General features: G+C 46.2%; 1 protein-coding gene across 6 annotated transcripts in view; it reads right to left on the bottom strand.

The window, feature by feature from the left end:
• LOC123759342 (streptococcal hemagglutinin) overlaps positions 1 to 16,320 on the bottom strand; it is a 186,932-nt gene that overhangs the window by 22,647 nt on the left and 147,965 nt on the right. The gene's annotated exons all lie outside the window — the stretch shown is intronic.

Consider the following 16,320-nt stretch of genomic DNA (forward strand, 5'->3'; position numbering starts at 1 on the left):
CCCTAAGCGTGCGCGTCTATAGACACCAACCCCAACTGAAGGAGGCTGCCGCTCGTTAGTCCGAGGATACATAGAAATTTAACTAAACCTCTGAACCTTAGGGCAGTAACTGCTCTAAATCTTTAATTAACTAGGCTGCACATGTTCCAGTCTTCAGCCCTGCTGCACACGTCTTGCCAAACGTAATATATGTCAACACACCTGCTCTCATACCTTGCTTCATCATCAAATATATATTTAAATATATATTATATGTGTGTGTATCACGAAAATAAACACGTGATTAAAAATGTGACAGTGTCAGACCACGGAGGAAAATTGAAACAGGAATTTCCTTAAGTACTTTCGTATACATACATATTGTACTTTCATATAATACATATTGTACTTTCGTACAATAGTCAATATTGACTCCTGAAGATGTATTAATATACGAAAGTACTTAAGGAAATTCCTGTTTCAATTTTCCTCCGTGGTCTGACACTGTCATATATTATATATAAAATAAATTGGATAAATTTAGATTCAGTAAACTCCCTGATTAAATACTAGTTTGGGCTCGCTCAATTGTTTCAAGCGAAGGTTATACAATATATAAACGAGATTGGGTGGATATAAATAGGAACTGCCACGTACAGGTCAATAGGTTTTCCAGTTTCCTTAATTGCTATATTCGAATATAACTGAAGGCGTCCTAGTATTTCCTCACTTTCATTAGCAAAATATATTCTATCAATAATGACCAATTGTCTAGAGCCAATACTGGGTGTGGGTGCAACCCGTTCTCGCAAATTCGTAAAGTCAATATTGACTTATTAAATAAGTGCATAGGTGACATACTAAACATAATAGATACCCTTAAAAAGCTTCATAGAAAACACCGACCTTACCTAACCTTGTTAGTATCTTAAGATAAGCATCTTATAGCTTCGTAATTACAATTGTTACTTAACCTATTCAGGGTGTGGGGCGGAGGGGGGGGGGGGAGGGGGTCATAATAAACCCAGCGACATTTACCACAAAATAAAAATGTTGAATACCCAAGTGTTAAATCTTCCGTCACTTTTACCTGTACATTAAGACGCACCTGTCTATTATAATGTCCTGGTGCCCCTCGTTACCCTACAGGTAAACAGACAAGCCCAGCCTTACCACCCAAGTACACAAGCGCGCGCGCTCTCTCTCTCTCAATCAGTTAGTTTAGTTCATTTATTATGCACCCCATACCCATCTTGTGGGCGGTAGTGGAAAGGGTTACAGAGGCACATAATGGGGCTCAGGGACTGAACCCCACAATTCATTGTGCTAAGCAAGTTACAATCTCTCAATCAAGTCAATTAAAACACATCTTTCTTCATAATCAAAATGTAGGTAATCTCGGAGAAAAGAACTTGATAGTTTTTTAATATTTATTTCTTTATATGACGATTTGATTTGATGATTTGTTACCGCCGGAGGCAGCTAGTTTATTGTGCACCCCATACCCATCCTGTGAGCGGTAGCGCAAAAAAGCATGACAGAGGGCGCAACAGGTCGATATGACGACGTTCCTTAAATACCGAAAAACCATTAAAAGGCGCCTGTGTAAACAAACTTTAACGCACCGTTGTATCCTGGGAACAGCAAGCACTGTGTACATGTATAATGTGGCGACAGGGTGCCACTAGAGGTGCCATGAAGACAAACACAGCCATAACTACACCCATAACAAGGGCCTGACCCCAAAAATAAAGGTTTCCCTCAGAGTCGCATTCCGCCCCACCCACCCGGTGACGTCACCACCGCCAACCCGCCAACTCATATCTAAAATTATATTTCCACGGCACTATAAGCCCCCCGGGGGGGGGGGGGAGGTAGGGAGGTATGTTTTATTTGCCGCGAGCCAGCGCGAGGGAGGCGATGGGCGCCTGCGTGTCAAACCTCCAACAGCCAACCAAAAGAGCCTCCCAGCTATTCCTCAGTTATTTATATCATTGAGCGCCTAGCAAGGCTAAACGCGACGACATGGGAAGCTTAAACAAAGACTATTGGAGAGACAATCGAGCCTAATAATGGTGGGGGGTGTTCGTAAGACTTGGCACACACCGCTCCACATGCCACCCCTCAGCAAAGGGCTGAAAAGACTAAAATTATTTCATGGCAAATATAATAATAATAAAGTGCGCACGTAAGATAGGAAAGTTGTGTGGCAAAGGAAGATACGACACACCGGTAAGTGCCAACATCCGAGAGATCAACATATTAAACAGCTAGAAGAGATTAAGTGGTTTCGGGGACGGAAATAAGATAATTTGTATGGTATTACAAGAACTGAACGTGAATTGTTGTGTTGTGTAGAGTGAGGCCATGCAGACAGTGCAGCCTAGTGTTACACTCTTGTTACACAGAGTGAGGCTGTGTAACACACTCAAGTCACGCACTCTGGAACACCAACACCACCGCCGTACAGGACCGAGAGCCTAACGGAGTTTACAAGGCCACGCTTCAACTCATGGATCCCGCCTGTCTAATGCAATAACTCAATCCTTTGATGACCAGACCACACACTAGAATGTGAAGGGACGACGACGTTTCGGTCCGTCCTGGACCATTCTCAAGTCGATTGTGAATGGTCTTGAGAATCGACTTGAGAATGGTCCAGGACGGACCGAAACGACGTCGTCCCTTCACGTTCTAGTGTGTGGTCTGGTCATCATACTTTAGCTACGTTATTGTGACTCATCGCCTGCAACTCAATCCTTTATTCTTACGTCATATCTATTTTCAAAAGTATGAATAGTCGCTGTCTCTAGTACTTACACGTGTACTTGGCTACTGGTGCCTCCTGGCAGTACACCGATGTGTTACAGCCCAGCTCTAAGGCTCACCCGCGTGTCCGGCCACCAGACAGGTCTTAATATTACCTACTGTTCAAAATAAATTTGATATGATTAGATTATGTCCAGTCTGTTTGATGTCCAAACCACATTTCAGAAAATGAAGAGACGGCGACGTTTCGATCCGTCCTAGACTATTATCAACCTATTTCTCCTCTCTACTAGTGACACTGGGTTAGGTCCTCAGTTCTTATATTAATAGTTGTAGACTTGTGTGTTCTCAAGGGAGACATCTCCCGTCACGCAGGGTGCAGTCGCACCTCCACAGATCTCCAGTATCAGCTCTTGATACTGGTAATGGCTCAAAAGGGCCACCACTTACGGGCTATTCATGCCCGTGCCACCTCTTGGATGGCTTAATCTTTATCAATCAATCTGTGTGTTCTCGGTCATGGTAGTAACATTTTTAAGGTGGGGTGCCACGCTGGTGCTTATTACTCCAGTACTGGCCGGACAACTGCTGTATATGGCATTCAGAAAGTGTTAATTTTCTTGGAGATTAGTGAGGTGTGGCGTTGGCCTAGCACCCCACACCTGTGCACCTGTTCTGCTACACCTGTGCGCCTATCTCGCTACACCTGTGTCACTCAGCCCCTGGACAAGACCCACTATCAAACTGGTATACAGTACACTGTATATACCCTATAGCCTAGTAGGGATTTAAGTGTGCCACCTGTAGACTTGATATGCATCTAGGCTTAAGTGGACGACACAGATTATATATTTAATTACTAGGTTTCTGGTGCACATTACCCATTTGCTCCTACAGATTGGAACTGGGATTTTGGCTGGCACCTGGGTGTATAATTCATAATTCTCAGTTTACTTTATAAATCTTTAATTGCTTTAATGACCTGCTAAATATCATTTCCTTCTATATCTGAACAGGAGGAAGTTGCATATATTTTATTCAGTGTACACTGAACTGGGGGCCAGAGCCGGAATGAGAGATTAACATTGCCTCAGGCTAACAGTTCCATAACTCTGACTTATTGCTGGAATGACTTTGTAAGAATCCCCTGAAGCAGATTATACTGCGTGGGGGTGGGGTGGGGGGTATGTATGCTTGTATGTACTGTGTGAGATATAGATATTATATATATATATATATATAATATATATATATACCATTGTCAGCCACACAATTCCCGTTGTTGGGGGACAGGAAGCCTGTGTTTATATATAAATTAGGCTTGAATCATTGAATCAAGGTGCCCGCTGGGGTCGACCTATACTGATCTTCCAAAGGATATAATCTCCCTTCCCCTAACTCCCGGGTACCTATTACTGCTGAGTGAACAGAAGCATTAGATGAAACAAAACGTGCCCAATCATTTCTGTCCCGCTCGGAAACCGAACCCGGGATCCCTGCTTGAAAGTCGAGACGACGCCGACTGGCTCATCAGCTCCTGCACCCAATGGGGAGGTTGTCCACCCGCGGTCCACTGTACCACGCTACTGGAAAAGTCACCCAGAGCAAAGGCTATTCTTGTAGTTATACCAGAAATGAGCCAAAATAGCAGCCGTGGGTGGAAACGTTAGTCATCCGTCTTGTCCGCAGTCCGCGGAGACAAATAAACAGGTTACGCATGAAAAAGAGAAACTTAGTCACGTTTTCTATGAATTGTGACAAGGGTAACTGAAGTGTTGGCAGTGATGCCACCTGGGCCACACAACAATTTTAAGGTACATCTTGATCTTCCCCTCCAACCTGCCCTCGTACACGTATACGTACGTATGTACATACATACGTACGTACGTACACATACACCCGAGAGCAGCAGACAATTAGGTGAGTACACACACAAAGGTGGAAACCGAGTACCCAGATGAGCCACAGGGACGTTAAAAAGAACTTTTTCGTGTCAGAGTAGTTAAATTAACGGACGGAATGCATTAGGCAGTGATGTGGTGGAAGCTGACTCCATACACAGTTTTAAATGTAGATATGATAGAGCCCAGTAGGCTCAGGAATCTGTACACCAGTTGATTGACGGTTGAGAGGCGGGACCAAAGAGCCAAAGCTCAACCCCCGCAAGCACAAAAAAGGGGAGTACAAATAGGTGAGTACACACACACACACACACACTGTGTACACCAGTAGTAAGATGTGTCCGAGATATTTAATGTCATCGAGATATTCAATACATATTTATGTGAGTAGATTTATATAAAATCAAAATACAGAAACAGAGGAATGTGGAGCCTGATCCACACTTAGAACCGTCTGGCACAACCTCAAATTCCCAAGTGTTAAAGCAGCATCAACTATGCCATTGCACAAGTTTTTAATACTGCCACTTATTTAATTGCATACTCAATTACATACATTTGTTGCAATTAAGAGATGAAATCGGAAAACGAGTTTGTAGTTACTGTAGTTAATAAAATCCTATTGTTGAGGAGACAGGTCTTTAACAAACCAGAAAGTCCCAGGGGAAAATAAATTTAAATACAAAAGGTTACACACAGAAATCACAATAACGTGATGCATCAAATGAACAAAATGAAAGTGATGCATCTTTTACCATGTCGTAGCTCAGTCGATTAAGGCAGCGTCTGGGATGCTCCCGGACGCAGGTTCGAATCCTCGTCACGGCCTTTGTGGATTTGTTCATTTACAAAAGGTTCGTGGTGGTGAAAAGGTTGGGAAGTACTGGTATATTGCCCAGTCAATACCGGCCCTTACAGGACTAGATGTTTAACATTATCAACCAGCTGACACTGGGAGTATTACCTGGAGTGTGGACTACGATCCAATACGAACAAATTACACGTTAGTGTGATCTCTGTGTGTGTGGTGTGTTACGATCCAATACCTTTGGGGTTGAAAGCATAAGCCGCTAACGACAGGCGTCCCCGTACCAACAATAGGCACCGGGGGAGAGATCTAATATAGGGGGCGGGAGAGGTCCAATATAGGGGGCGGGAGAGGTCCAATATAGGGGGCGGGCGGGGCACATGGGGGCGTGCAAGGTACGCCAGGGAGGGGGGGGGGGAAGGGTGACAAGCCTTCAAGGTCTGATCATCACACGTGGTCACACGCCAACACCACCATCTGGGCTAATGTTTACATCATGTCACTGGTTATTTTCACCACTCTGACTCCCAGCTATCATATAGCCGCCTCAAGAAACTCATCTACCCGTCAAATGTTGGACACTGTATTAAATTAGTATTCCTTTAAGTACGTTGAGGCCAAACAATTTCAACAAAATAGTGGGACACTTGCCGTAAAAGTGGTGATGGAGGAGAGGCAGCATGATGTGCGCGGGTGTGTGTACCGGGAGAACGCCAGCCAGCGTGTGCTGCAGACCGGCGTCTCGCCCTCCCTCCTTACTCACGCTCCCTTGACCCTAATGCCAGATATAAACTACACACGCATGGGAAAACAAGTACATGACGCAGGTTCGAGTTACCGGTAGCCACATACCTGCAGGTTAATCGTGGACCGCCCCTCTCAGCTCCATCAGATTCACTTTTACAACCCCGTCCAATCTCTGTATATCACCTATAACCCAAATAACGGTGGGTTATTACTCTGGCTGGATAGGTGAGAGCAAAGTATTTCCCGACGTTAGCCAGCCCACGGGTACATTACAGTTTAATTATCAGACGGCGTGTAGAGATATAGCGTGAGTTGGTTTCTTGGGGATATATCCAGCAGTAGCATCAGTGGACCAGGGTATTTTAGGATATTACCAGACACCCGCGTCTCTCCCTCCTTCCCATCCCCCCAAGTAACTAGTCTGTGACCAGCCCAGAGTCACCGGGTCAAGTATACTTCAGCACCACGACCCTTCACGAGTGTGTGAGGTACACACACACTGCACAATAATACTAGCTCTACATCCTACCTGGCTGGTTCATCCTACCTACAAGAAGAGGCCTGGGGCTCTGTTTCACAAGGAAAGATCAACTCTTAATTTATATATTTAATTCATAGAAATTGTTGGTATTAAGTCATGAACGGTGAAAATACCAATTATGTAATACGGTGCCTTTGAAGAAGCCTAAAGAACTATTTTTACTTGTTTATAGCGTCCTTCAGTTACGCGCTGATTCATTTTGCTAGGTGGTAGCTTACGTCCACCGTCCTGGTCCACCTCCCCTGCCAACTGGGACCTGAGGTCAGCTTTGTTCCCTTCCTACATGTCCTACCACCTTGTGCTCACCACTTACCCCAAGCACAGCACCTCCCTACTCTCGCCACTTACCCCAAGCACAGCACCTCCCTACTCTCGCCACTTACCCCAAGCACAGGACCTCCCTACTCTCGCCACTTACCCCAAGCACAGCACCTCCCTACTCTCGCCACTTACCCCAAGCACAGCACCTCCCTACTCTCGCCACTTACCCCAAGCACAGCACCTCCCTACTCTCGCCACTTACCCCAAGCACAGCACCTCCCTACTCTCGCCACTTACCCCAAGCACAGCACCTCCCTACTCTCGCCACTTACCCCAAGCACAACACCTCCCTACTCTCGCCACTTACCCCAAGCACAGCACCTCCCTACTCTCCCCACTTACCTGTTCAAAGCGTCATCTTAATATCATTTATACATCTTTTTTATACTTTACATTATTTTGCGTTAGTTTTACTTGTGGTTTAAAAACAAAATCCTCCATTTTTTGTTTAGCTCGGCCTCAGAAAACCAATTTTACCCTCTAGTACCGACATACTTGTACCTCAACACTCCACTACACCACCACACACGGCGCCCCCAGCAGCAGCTGAGCAGCAACAGCACCCTGCAACGTGAACTCTTCCCCCCCCCCCTCCACACACACTACTAAACACCATTTAATTACTGTAAAGGAGTATCTTGAGGTTATCTTGAGTAGTAGAGCTTTAGATATTACCCATTGACTAACCTAACATGTTCGCGTTTTCTTTGCTTGCGCAGCCCGTCCTGTCCTTCTGACTGTTCCCAACGTCACTAAACTGTTTTACTAAAGCCTAACTAAAGTATCCGAACCTAACCAATCCAACGACCCACTAAGAGAAAACGGGACCTCACGTTAATTCTGACAAAGTTGAGAGTAAAGTTTGGACATTTCTTGCCATTCTTTTTCTCTTACAAAAATCCCCCCTAGTGTGTATTGGGGTTGCTGTATTCATAATGGCGTTCTTTTGATTTTAGTCACGTTGTTCCTTTAACATGAAAAGCTGGGCAGTCTTCGTTAAAACACGCCTCTTTGTTTAGTGAATTTTTACACAGCTCTGGGTGGAAATATTGGCAAATGTCAGAACATGTTCCTCTATTTAGTATATTTCTGCAGTTTCTTGGGGTGGTCATATTTGCACATTCCATTAGTTTTTCTTGACAGCCCATAATTACACATCCTCTTGCATAATATCGGCAGGTTCCACGTTCATGCTTCGTGTGCTTATAATGGGTTATCTCCACTACACTCTGTGGTGGCTCTTTGTTGATACATGTAGGAGTGGAGCCTGCAGATTTCCGTTGTTGATCGTTAACTTCCTTTTGTGTTGGGTCTGTTAGTGTGTCTGAGTCTGTGCTCGCACTCTTCATTAGTACTCTTTACGACGGGATTTTCGTGTTGTAATCCACATACCTCTCCACGTACCTCTTCAGGTACGTGTCTCCACATACCTGAACTGTCTGTACTTTCCGTCTGAATTTCTCTGCAATTTCTGAGCATGCAATAACGAGGGACTTTCTATCTTCTTCATATTCTTCAAAAAATTTCCTATCTCCAGAATAGAAGCGATTGTCCTCATCGCAAATCCACACTATATTGAGCTACCACGTTACCAATACAAAGATTTTTTATCACATTTACCATTTGTTGGGTGTTATCTGTGTTTTCCGAGATGATGTAAGGCCCGAAGAACAAGGGGCAAAGTAACAATTCCCTGGCAAAAGTATTTGAGCAAATAAACGGAATAAGCAGCAGCTTATAGATGTTTGTCAGATGGCTCAGCTGTAATCTTAACTAGCCAACTACAGGTAAGACAGATGAATGGTGCCTTGCGCTACAGGAGGGGGGGCGGGAGGGGCACATTATCCCATTATCTCGCACGTTTCACATGATACTAAAGAATCCTAACTATGTTGTACCTTTATTAAGTTAATAGGGACTCTTTTGAGATAAAGTGTTGTGATAATTGTGGTGGCATGTCTCCGAGGCCCAGCAGCGGGCAGTCAGCCAAGAGCCGCCCCTACACACCACCGCTGGGAAGGACAAAGAAACCGGTGTGGCTGGGGGCAAGTATGACCAGGTGAGCGTGACTGTGGGGTGGGAGAGGCAGGTGGGTATTATGGGGTGGGAGAGACAAGGGGGTATTGTGGGAGGGGTGTGGGGCAGGGGGTACCCAGCAAGCAAGCAGGCAGGATGAGGCGAGGGATCAGGTGGGTCAGCCATGTGAAAGCAGGTGGTGGTGGTGTTGGCATGATCGGCCATCCACCTGGTAAGTGGGCCCGCCTCGCAGCCTCCCTGCCCTTGGTACTGGTGGCCGTGGTCTGTCTTGGTAGCCAACCCGTCCTCAGACCAAGTTCATTCCATCCAGCGGTCGACCCCAAAGACACATTCATCAATTTTAAACATTCTGTTCATTCAAAACGGGAGTTTTTTCAAATATAAATTATTATATATAAGCATGTTGTACATATTTAGGCATTGGTTAGATTAGGTGTTTAGGTTCTGTTGGCGATTATTTCTATTTGTAGCGCGTGGGTGAAGCATTTACACCGTTGTTCAAACAAAATTCGTCAATGAAGCACTTGTTTCGGAAGTCTTTAGTTGTGAGTCGTGTGTAAACCGTTTTTCATTCATAAACAAACTAGGGGGTTTGGCTTGGCGGGTGCATGGAATGGTCTTTGGCCTTTGTTTATGAGGACACCTGTACTGCTGCAGCCCAGTACAGGTAAGGCAGTGTGTATGCTGCTCGGAGTCGTGGGAGCAGCCCAGCGTGGCTCGCTCACCCGGCTCAGGTGGAGGAGTCACCGTGTTGTGGTCCACTACGTCAACACTACTGGCCGCCCACACACACACCTTCCCCACCACGGTCGCCCACACCTTCCCCACCACGGCCGCTCACACCGTCCCCACAATGGCCATACTCTCCATGCCTTGCTCTTATTCCCACAACTGCTGCAATGCTCTGCAATACACTGTGGGTGGTTCACCTCCACACAGTGGACCCCGTCCACTCCAGAATTGTAGTGGACAGCACTCCAAGGGAGGAAGGGTCGTAGTCATACGAGCCGGGTTCGATTCCCGGCCGAGGCAGAAACAAATTGGCAGAGTTTCATTCGCCTGACGGGACTGTTCACCTAGCAATAAATAGGTACCTGGGAGTTAGACAGCTGCTACGGGCTGCATCATGGGGATGTGTGAGAGAGAAATGTATGTTGCGGGTATGATAGCTGAAACTTGACCCATCCTCCTGTTGACAGTACTTTAGTACCCACGAGCACGTCATACATGTACTGACGTAATGGATAATTAGATCGACTTTGGTACTATTTACTTTAGTGAGTCCGGAAAAAATGAAGCTAAAACCCGTACTTAAATATTTCTAGGCCTAGTATAGCACATGTTCTATATTAAGCCTAGGGTGGTCAGGTTTATTAGGAAGAAAAACCTTACCAGATTTTTCTAAAAATTAATGGTGCAAAAATTCTACTTTTTAATTGTCTGATGTCAATACATGTACTATGGTCTACATCGGTACTAAAGTACCATGTAAAGAGGATTGGATGGGGAAAATAGGTCGGGAGTCTGTACATTTGACAACCGACGGTTAGAAAGGCGGAGTCCAAGAACTAAGAGCTCGAGACACATCTCCCGTCACGCAGGGTGCAGTCGCACCTCCACAGATCTCCAGTATCATCTATTGATACTGGTAATGGCTCAAAAGGGCCACCACTTACGGGCTATTCATGCCCGTGCCACCTTTTGGTTGGCTTAATCTTCATCAATCACTAAGAGCTCAGTCCGGCACACACAAATGGTAAGCAAGCACACTCCTACAGAACCATCCTGGCCCACACCAGCCAACCCAACACAGGTGTGTGAAGCACGTATTCGAAAGAGTGACCAGGGGCCAGGTGTGGAGCACCTGGACAACTACCACAGGTGTTCTCAGTATGTTTAAACTGGGTGTTGGACAGCGAGCACATACTGGCCAACCTCCGCCCCTCTCTCTCTCACTAGTAGTAGTAGGCATCCATCATTTTCAGGATATTATGAGTTGCACTCATGGTTGTCGGTCTGGAGTGGCCTCTCCAGGGCGCAAAGCCAGGGTAAGTTGATACGGGGGAGAAGCTGTTACCCATGCAGCCGGTTTCCCCCCCCCCTCTCCATGGTGCCGAAAGTCTCCAATGGAAAGGCAAACGCCAATACGATTGGTTCCAGCGCCGTCGCAGGAACTGTCAGAACGAGGTTGAAGGCAACAACGAACTGCCCCCAGGGGGCTCCAGCTCCGGAGGTTACCTCGAAGTTGGTAAAAGAAGGCACAGGGACTCCAACCCCGAAGACCGCCATGATCGGGGCCGGAGAAGACCCCCCCCCCCACCCCAAAATTAACTGTAAACAAAATGAAAGTGGATTTGTTTTTCTTGGGGGGGGGGGAGGGGGAGGGGGGGGAGGAATGCAAAAGTCCACATTTTGCACTTAGACCTCCAGTAACCAGGAGGGCCAAGGAGGCCTGGTCGGGGACCGGGCCGCAGGGACTGGAAGGTAACCGCAAGGTAACTATGGTTACTACCAGGATGACTGTGCGGTAACCAGGACGGGTAAAGACCAGACACCGGTGACCTGGAGCCCTGGCGGCAGGGACCGCTTACACCACCCACACAATGGCCACGCGAATTCCACAAGCAACTTTCAAACGAAATTACAACGAGAAAAACCGTACCAATGAATTCCAATGTATTAATTGTGAAGATGGGAAGACGGGGCTAGAGAGCTAGTGCTCGACCGATATACAAGCACCTCCAGGCCAGCACATATAGGTGCGGCAGAGATGGTTCAAGTTTGGACTCCCGTTAGTTTAGGTAAAAAATATTACAAACGTTTTCCCAGAGTACACCTGCCAGATACTTCTACTTATGCCAACTGAAAAGCCTTACATGGGCCTACCACACACACTTGTACTCTCACTGTGGACGAGTACATCATGGGCACTCGTCCACATCAACGAAAACTGGTATTATTATTATTTTAATATTTATATTACAGTATATGGACAGAAGTGGAGAACAGTTTCAACCACATATAATAACGAAGGGCATTAAAACTAATATTTTCCTTCACCATACTCTATATGCGAGAATCTCTACAAGTGATACAATCACGAATAATGCAAATTAAAAAATTGTGAGAGCTCTTACCTCTTCTAGGAGAGAGTCTATTGTAAGACAAGGTTCCACAAGGGTAACTCATCCTACAACGTAAGGTAACACTCCCCCTTCTCCTCGCTACCGTACGTAACACAACACCTCGATTTTATCCGCGTTGACCCGTTTACAGTGTGAGCAAGTGTGAGTACAGCAACACCTGCTGACTTGGGCGGACTCCACACCTGAGGACCCAGCCTGACCGAGCCTCGGACGCTGCCTGCTGCACCAGCAGGTCTGGTAACATCGTACACTCTAGGGTGCCGTGACGTACACACGGGGAAAACTCTCGTACGGTACGCATCAAACACCCCCCTCCTCTCCCATATACACGAATCACACTTCCTGTAGTTGCTTCTATACATGAACGCCATACTATTTTGCATACTCCTAGAGTAATTAGTGCACATAAGAGATGGTTGGAGGGTGGTAAGGGTGGGTGTACAGGAGCCGTGTGGGAGCGTGGAGGCCAGTGTATAGCGGTGATGGCCAGGGAGACGACACCGTACTTGTCACTCACGATCATTCACCTCCACCACCACCACCTGCTGCTGCTCCTCACGCCCAACCCTCCTCGTGAAGGGAACAGTCACACAATTAATATATATATATATATAAATAAAAGGGAGTACCTCGGAGGAAACCACACAACGCATTAGAGGGAATGTTTAGGTCCCCTCCAATACTGTTTGTGTGTTTTTCTCTATATTATTCATTATAAACTTGACCATTGCTTCTATACACACACATCCGGAGTCACGAAAGCTTTCACGACTAACAAATGCTGTAAACAGTTATATTTACTGGATTTTTTTTGTTTACATAAGATGTACGAGGTCAGTAGGGCGCCAAGGCTGACACCTGGGCTCCAAAGGACCTGTACCAAATGCTACCCAATCAAGTAAGGGTAGGGTACTAATTACACCTCTAGTTAGATCAGTTATTGATGAAGGAGCAGACTTGGTGGATGCCGAGGGTGGTGAGGGGGATCTCACTAAACACTTCACCCCAACACTCTTCCACACATCATCAAGCAGGCCAAAGCACAGTGACCAAGCAAGCACAGTCAGTGAATCTGTGCTACGCTGGAACAAGGCCGTTCCAGCCGACCTCAACTAATATTAGCGAAAAGGAATTAGTAGATGATAACCTATAACAGCATACAGATACCCATGGTGATGAGGATGGTACAAGAATGAACAAGTAAATTCAAGTACAAGAATGAACAAGTAAATTCAAGTACAAGAATGAACAAGTAAATTCAAGTACAAGAATGAACAAGTAAATTCAAGTACAAGAATGAACAAGTAAATTCAAGTACAAGAATGTAAGTACTCCTGTATATATTCTCGGTAAACTTTCTCCTCGGGTTAAAATTAAATAATAATAATAATAATAACTACACAATGAGAGTAGAGAGTGTGGGATGACAACTTTCACGTCTTGGGAGTGTGGGTGGTAGCGGTGGTGGTGTCTGGCAGGGTAGTTCCTACCACACAGTGTGGGCATCGCCGTATAGCTGTCTTACGCCCACATCAACTACCCACGCTCAACAATTGATGGCTTCCCATGGACCACTGGCTATCCTTCGTGCCCCAATTACGCACGTGCAAAGAATTTAAGTATGAACATCTGCGAGTGGCGGTGCAGCGCCACAAGGTAATGTGCACTTCATATATTCTAACGCGTCGCCCTGGGGCCAGATTCACGAAGCAGTTATGCAAGCACTTACGAACCTGTACATCTTTTCTCAATCTTTGGCGGCTTTGTTTACAATTATTAAACAGATAATGAGCTCTGAAGCACCAGGAGGCTGTTTATAACAATAACAACAGTTGATTGGCAAGTTTTCATGCTTGTAAACTGTTTAATAAATGTAACCAAAGCCATCAAAGATTGAGGAAAGATGTACACGTTCGTAAGTACTTGCGTAACTGCTTCGTGAATCTGGGTCCTGGACGTTACTCTTGGGTGGCTTAATCTTTATCAATCAATCAGCTGGACGTTGCAGTCTATCATAAGATTTCTCCTTATGTAGACAATTGCAACAACCACTATCTTGCAATCAACCGAAGAGAGGTTCATTTTAAAGTATTAAAAACTTCTTCATATGTAATACAAATTCAACACCCTCTTTCCTTAAATGACAGGATTGGAGCAAATGTTAATGAATACATGTTATTTAAAACGTTAAATATGCCACACTGGCACACAGACGGGCCAGTGTGTAGGCGTGTGCTGCCCGAATATGGCCGCCAGGATACTTGGTGTAATATTGGGCAGGTAGTTTTTCTCCCACATCATCTCTCCTGCCCACAGTCTCCACCTCCCACCACGAATGCAAATCTCCAGGGAAAAAAGGTTCGGAGAATGTTGTGCAATTCAATCTGGATTCAGCATATAAGCCTCAGGTGTGGGCAGGTGTAATTACTAACGTGTTCGCGGTCTGCAGCAGGTGTGGAGGTGCACCTGCTTATTTGGTACAGGTGCAGTGGCACAGCTGGTGATCAGGCAAGCAGAGGTGGTACAGCTGCTAGTGGGTGGTGGTACAGCTGGTAGTGGGTAGTGGTACAGCTGGTAGTGGGTAGTGGTACAGCTGGTAGTAGGTGGTGGTACAGCTGGTAGTAGGTGGTGGTACAGCTGGTAGTGGGTAGTGGTACAGCTGGTGGTGACACAGCTGGTAATAGAGCAGGTGCAGTCAGGAAAGTGGCACAGAGGAGGCATCAGGTGTAGGGGGGAGACACCAGGTGACCAGCACACAGACAGCAGGTAGTGGTAGTGGCGAGGCTGCTGCTGGTAGTGGATGGTGGTGGTGTAGGTGGTAGACATGTGCCCTTGTGTTTGTGGTGCTCACCTACCACTGACTACGGGGGAGTGAAGTCTACCACTTTATGCCCCACTTGCTACCATTATTTTACCCGTTGCGTTATAATGGAACTATTCTGACCTTCGAATTCCGTTTTTCTTCACAGCCGAGTACAGGAATAAACGATTTCTGATTACTGTTAGCAGGCCGGGAGTTTCCCGTTCCCATAGCTCATGATAAGCCTAGCCCACTAGTTCTCCCTGGAACACAACCCGCCAATTGGTCGACTACCAGGTACCCAATTACCTCTTAGTGTTGAGGCGAACAGTTAACGATAGTCGAATCTGGCTTTTAAGTTATGGGTGGAGGTGGCTTCTACAACTTTTCAGTTGAAAGAATGTTTAATTTGAATTTTGCTGTACAACAATAATTTATGAGAATAAACCTATTTTTATTACACGGCATGATAAAAAATGATGGAGGCGTCTCGGGGGACGGCCCTCCTTCCTATTCTTGTAGTTGTCTTTCCCCTTACAGGGTAGATACCTCTTCGTCTCCTTTCTTCCTTGCTTATCTTCATTACCTTACACTTGTTGAGGTCGAATTCCAGCAACCACTTATTTGCCCACTCCTGGAGTTTGTCAAGGTCCCCTAACTTCCTGCACTAGTTTTTACATTCCTCATCAGCTGGTGGTGATGGTAGCGAGGCAAGTAGTGGTGGTGGGTGGGTGGGTGGTCCAGGTGTTACTACAGGAGGGGATACTCCTGGGTGTATGGGTACATGGAGGTGGACACACCTGGGATAATATCCCACCTCCTCCCCACCACACCCTTCCCTACGTCCTCAACAGACCCTCTCCACGTCCTCATCACACCCATGCCCACGCCCTCACCACACCCATGGCCACGCCCTCCCATGCCCATGCCCTCACCACACCCACGTCCCCAATGCCCAGCATATGATATTGGTGTTGACAGAAGGCCGTGAGAACAGCTTGAACGCGAGGTGTGGGCGTCGGGAGTGCGAGGTCACCACTATGGACCAGTCCATCTAGTTACCCAAAGCCACCCGAAGCTACCCTCAAAGCTTTGAACATGTTCGAACATTTGAAAAAAGGACATGTTGAACATATTTTTCCAGGCTCTACATTCAGCACCAACATTATAGTGAGTAAACATGTCATATTTCTTCCTTACTTCCGCAATGCTAGGAGGCTTTGGGTGGCTTTGGATAATCAGATGAACCCCCTCCACCAGCTCTGCATTTC

This window comes from Procambarus clarkii, chromosome 32 (assembly GCF_040958095.1).
Source record: "Procambarus clarkii isolate CNS0578487 chromosome 32, FALCON_Pclarkii_2.0, whole genome shotgun sequence".
NCBI lineage: Eukaryota > Metazoa > Arthropoda > Malacostraca > Decapoda > Cambaridae > Procambarus > Procambarus clarkii.